We start from the raw sequence: 4895 nt of genomic DNA, 5'->3' as shown, positions 1-4895 counted from the left end.
ACTTACTGTAAGAAATGTTTGTAAATATGGGCTTTCTATTCTGGGAGAGGGACAGAAGTGGGTGGATTCAAGATGGGTTGGAAGTAGAGTCGGAAGAATGTCAGAGACTGGACACGTGGGGAGGTGGGAAGGAAAGAGAATTCCCAAGGATGATTCCTGGGTTTGGGGCCTGAGGAAAGGGGCAGATGGTGGGGAAATGGGAGGAGAATCTATTTCTTGGCTCTCTGGGGTTTGAGATGCTCTTGAAACATCCAGGAGACATCCAGTAGCAGCTTGATAACGTGAACTCTGAAAGCAGGTTGGGCTGGAGATAAAAATGTGGGATTCCGCAGCTCACAGGCAGAATTTAAAGTCATGGGACTAGATCAAGTCACTTGGATGAAGAAGCCGGAGGCTGGGGTGACGTCTGATATGTTAGGTTTTTATTTTCATTTATATTAAAATATTTTCTTATTTCCCTTGTGATTTCTTTTTTCTTTTTTCTTTTTTTTTTGGCACAGGATTATTGTGAAAAGTGTTTTTTAATGCCGCCATATTTGGGGATGTGAGAGCTATCTTTGTGTAATTGATTTCTAATATATTTCTATTATGTTCAGAGAGCATACCCTAAATAATTTAAATCCCTTTTCTCTCAGATTTGTTGAGCCTCACTCAGTGGTCCCGTGTATAGCTGATCTTGACAAACATTTCGTGTGTGCTTGAAAGAAATGTGTATTTTGTGCAGTTTGGGGTTTTAAGTTCTACGAATGTCAATTACAGCAAGTTGGTTGGTAACATTATTCACATCTCCTGTACCCTCAGTAACTTTTTAAAAAAATTAACTTCATTTTTTAGAGAAGTTTTAGATTTACAGAAAAACTGCAAATATAGGACAGAGGAGTTCCCATATGCCCCACACCCAATTTCCCTCAAAATTAACATCTCACATGGGGATGGTACTTTTATTACCATCATGAATCTGTATGCTTTATTCAGATTTCCTTAGTTTTTACCTGATATGCCTATTCTGTTCCAGGATCTCACCCACAATCCCACATGACATTTAGTCATTCCCTTGTTTTTGATGACCTTGACAGTTTTGAGATATTCTGTAGAATGTCCCGCTAAGGGATTTGTCTGATGTGCTTGTTATGATCAGATGGGGGCTAGGGGTTTGGAGAAGGAAGACCAGAGGTCAAGTGCCATTCTTTACTGCTTCATGTCAGAGACATGTGATCAACATGACTCACGCCCGTCGATGCTGATGATCAATCACCAGGCTGAGGAGATAATTTGTCGGTTTAACGGAGCATCCTGCGTTTTATCGGGTAACGCTCTCCAGCCACCTTCCTGGCCTCTGCCAGATGTCCACGTGGAACATCAGGGGTGTAAGTTTACTCCTCAAAATATGGGCATCCTTCCCCAATAATTTTCATCTGATGTATGAATGTTCTTTTCTTTTTTATTTATTCATTTGAAAGGGAGACAGAGACAGAGAGAGCACAAGCGGGGAGAGAGAGAGGCAGGCTCCCCGCTGAGCAGGGAGCCCGACGCGGGGCTCGACCTCAGGACTCTGAGATCATGACTTGAGCTGAAGGCAGACGCTTAACCGACTGAGCCACCCAGGCGCCTCTGAATGTTCTTTCCTTAAGCGTTCAAGGGTTTTTTGTTTTGTTTTGTTTTGTTTCAGCCACCTGAGCTCTCAGCCCATCGCCGTGAGTTTTTTCGCTCGTGGGAAATAAGCTGGCTTCAGTAATGGCCCAGGATCCTTTGGAATTTGCCTGACAGAATCTTGGCTCGTGCTCTGTGATTGTCCAGCGCGGCCGGTCCTGCCATCTGCTTTGGAGAGATTCTCCTCTCACGTTAAAGGGCAATTTCCCTGTCGCTTGGAGGTTTGGTGAGCCTTCATCTGTTTGTCTTGCTGTAAATCAGCAAGGCCCTGAATGTCTGCTGGTGCTATTGTCTCTCCCTTTCTGTGTTTTCTTAACATCAGTGAAGCTTTTGAAGTTTGAAGACTTTACATATGAGGACACTGATGATTTCATCTTCCTCAGCCCATGTGGCGTACATCTGATTTCCTTTAAAGTGTTTTGAAATAACGTTTTGAGGGAGGGCATCGATCAGTTTCTTTAGGAGTCCTTTTGATCTGTCTAGGAGGTGTTTATTTACTCATTTGAGAGAGAGCGAGAGCATGAGCGGGGGGGGGGGGGAGAGGGAGAGGGAGAGAGAGAGAGAGAAAATCTCAAGCAGAATCCCCACTGAGTGCAGAGCCTGACTGAGCCACCCAGGCACCCCAAGACTTTCTTTCTTTCTTTCTTTTTTTAAAGATCTTATTTATTTATTCGTCAGAGACAGAGAGAGAAAGAACAGCAGGGGGAGAAGCAGGCAGAGGGAGAAGGAGAAGCAGACTCCCAGCTGAGCAGGGAGACCAATGTGGGGTTCGATCCCAGGACCCTGGGATCATGACCTGAGTCAAAGGCAGACGCTTAACTGACTGAGCCACCCAGGCGCCCCAACTTTCTTTCTTTTTCTTTTTTCTTTTTTAGAGTCATCTTGGAGTCACAGTAAAATTCAAAGGAAAGTACAGAGATTTCCCATATACCATCTGCCCCCCACTCACGCACAGCATCCCCCACCACCAACATCCCCCACCGAGTGAGACATTTGTTATAGGTGATAAACTGATGGTGACATGTCATTATCACCCAAAGCCCATGGTTTAAGCCAGGCTTCCCTCCTGGTGTTGTACATTCTATGGGTTTGGGCAAATGTATAATGGCAGGTATCCATCAGTTTTTTTCACTGCCCTAAAAATCTTGGCCATTTTAATAGGTGTGTAGTAACACCGCATTGCTGTTTTAATTTGTATTTCTCTGGTGATATATGATGTGGGGCATCTTTTCATATGTGTCTTTGCCATTGGAATTTCTTCTTTGGTGAGGTGTCTGTTAATAAAGTTTTGGCCCATATTTAAGTCGGGTTGTTTTCTTATTGTTGAGTTTTAAGAGTTCTGTGTAAAGTTTGGATAATAGTACTTTGTCAGATGTGTCTTTTGCAAATACTTTCTCCTAGTCTGTGGCTTGCTTCTTGTTCTCTTGATAATGTCTTTTGCAGAGCAGAAGTTTTTAATTTTAATGAAGTCCTGCTTATCAGTCATGTCTTTCGTGAGTTATGTCTTTGGTTGTATTGAAAAGGTCATCACCATATCCAAGGTCATTTCTCCTATGTTATCCTCTGGGAGTTTCATCATTTTGCTTTTTACAGTTGGGTCTGTATCCAATTTGAGTAAATTTTTATGAAGGGTGAAAGGTCTGTGTTTAGATTTTGGAAGAGGCCCAGAATCCAATCACCCCACGAATGATTGGGATTATCCACTTTCCTTCTATTTACCGTCCTCTACCCTATTTTCTTGTCCAAACTCAGATGAGGGAATTTCTGGGCCGAGTGAACTGTTCTTGTGTTTGGGGCTCTTCGGGACTCCAGTCTGTCCCATGAACCCGCCCCACTTTCCGGGATCTGCCTGATTTCCTCTTGCCTTGCCAAGTCTCTCCATCCATGGCAGGACTGCTCTTACCCAGACCAGGCAGCACCTCTGGGTTCTGGAGGCTGCCTCAGCTCCCCACCAAAGCTCCCCTCAGCTCACCCACGAGAGCCTCAGTCCTCTTAGCAACTAGTTCATCCAGCTTCCCTCGGGTCCCCCAGCCGGCACCTAGCATCGCCATGAGTTGGAGAGGAACACCTGGAAGCTACCAGATGTCCCCAGCCTTCCTGGGAGCCCCCCTTAGCCAGCAGCTTGCTCTCCCGGAACCACCTCTGGGGCTTCCCCAGGCTCCCCCAGGGCCTCAGTTGTGGGCGTTCCCTCTGCACAGCCCCCAGACAGGCCGCTGTGGAATGAGGATCCTCCAGGATCACCACCACGCCTGGAGGAACCCGGGCTCCTGCCTCCCGCCTCCCGCCTCCCGCCTCGTCTGCCTGCATTTAGGACAAGAGCCAGAGATCACTGCCACCGTGTGGGCCCGTGAGGCTTCCACCAGCCAGACTCAGAGCACCCCAGTGGCAGCTCAGGAATGTCCTCCCCCCCTGCCTTGTCCCTGCTGGTGACAGGCCGCGGGGCAGAGGCCCTCTGGGAAGGTCTAATGGGAGGCTGGGCGCCCACCTGTCCTCAGAACTTGGCCATGTCTCAGGGCGTCACGGCCTGCACGGGCACAGGGGTTCTGGTTGCTCGGCTCCCAGCGAGGAGGGGGCAGCCGCCTCTCTCTTCAGCACATCTGAGCACCTGGCCTGCCCGCGGGAAGGACCGGAGCTACCAGCCCTCGTGGGTTCTGTTCTTTCACTCGATCGCGGAGTGGCAGCCCTGATGGTGTTTTGTGGGCACTCGTCCCCAAGACGCTTCCCTGCCATCTGCTGGAAAACTGGCAGATTAAATACACAACCCCGGGTATGACAGGAATGATGGTACCCCTAGAGGCCTGCAGCAGGCTCCCCTGTTGGGATGTGGCTCTCAGCTGAGCTTGCATGATGCCTGACCCCTGATCTCCCTGATCGGCAGAAGCTCATGGTCAGGGGGGACAGGGACAGAAACATAAGGTGTGATACACAAGAGAGGGATGGACAGCAAACTGGGAGCCCAGCTCAGACCCACACCCTCTCTGGGGGGCCGCACGGCTCAGGATCCCTCCTCTGGGTGCTGGGTCCAGGCCTGACCCAGTCCTCTGGTCCCCAGGCTGGTCCACACCACGCCCCGCCCCCCAGGTCTCTCCGGTGGCCCTGGCCATCGTGGGTGGCCTCACGGCCTGGCATCACAGCCGCATCCCCCTGGGCCCACTGCCCGCCCTCGTCCTGGAGGATGAGCTTGCCTGGAGCTGCTCTTTACTCATTGGCATGGAAGCCAGATGACCTGCGGCTGAGGCTGAGCA

At 49.2% G+C, this 4895-nt stretch overlaps 1 long non-coding RNA gene across 1 annotated transcript; it reads left to right on the top strand.

Annotated features, from left to right (window-relative positions):
• Positions 1-346: 346 nt before the first annotated feature.
• On the top strand, positions 347-3015 carry LOC135363925 (uncharacterized). The gene is made up of 3 exons (XR_010410334.1): positions 347-1367; positions 1670-1876; positions 2526-3015. It is a non-coding gene; the product is annotated as an uncharacterized LOC135363925 (long non-coding RNA).
• The last annotated feature ends 1880 nt before the right edge of the window (positions 3016-4895 follow it).

The sequence above is a fragment of the Mirounga angustirostris genome, unplaced genomic scaffold (genome assembly GCF_029215605.1).
Source record: "Mirounga angustirostris isolate CCGP_5_RB_7025 unplaced genomic scaffold, mMirAng1.0.hap1 SCAF_3, whole genome shotgun sequence".
Taxonomy (NCBI): Eukaryota; Metazoa; Chordata; class Mammalia; order Carnivora; family Phocidae; genus Mirounga; species Mirounga angustirostris.
Note: the sequence above shows the minus strand (reverse complement) of the source record. Positions and strands in the feature narration are given on the sequence as shown.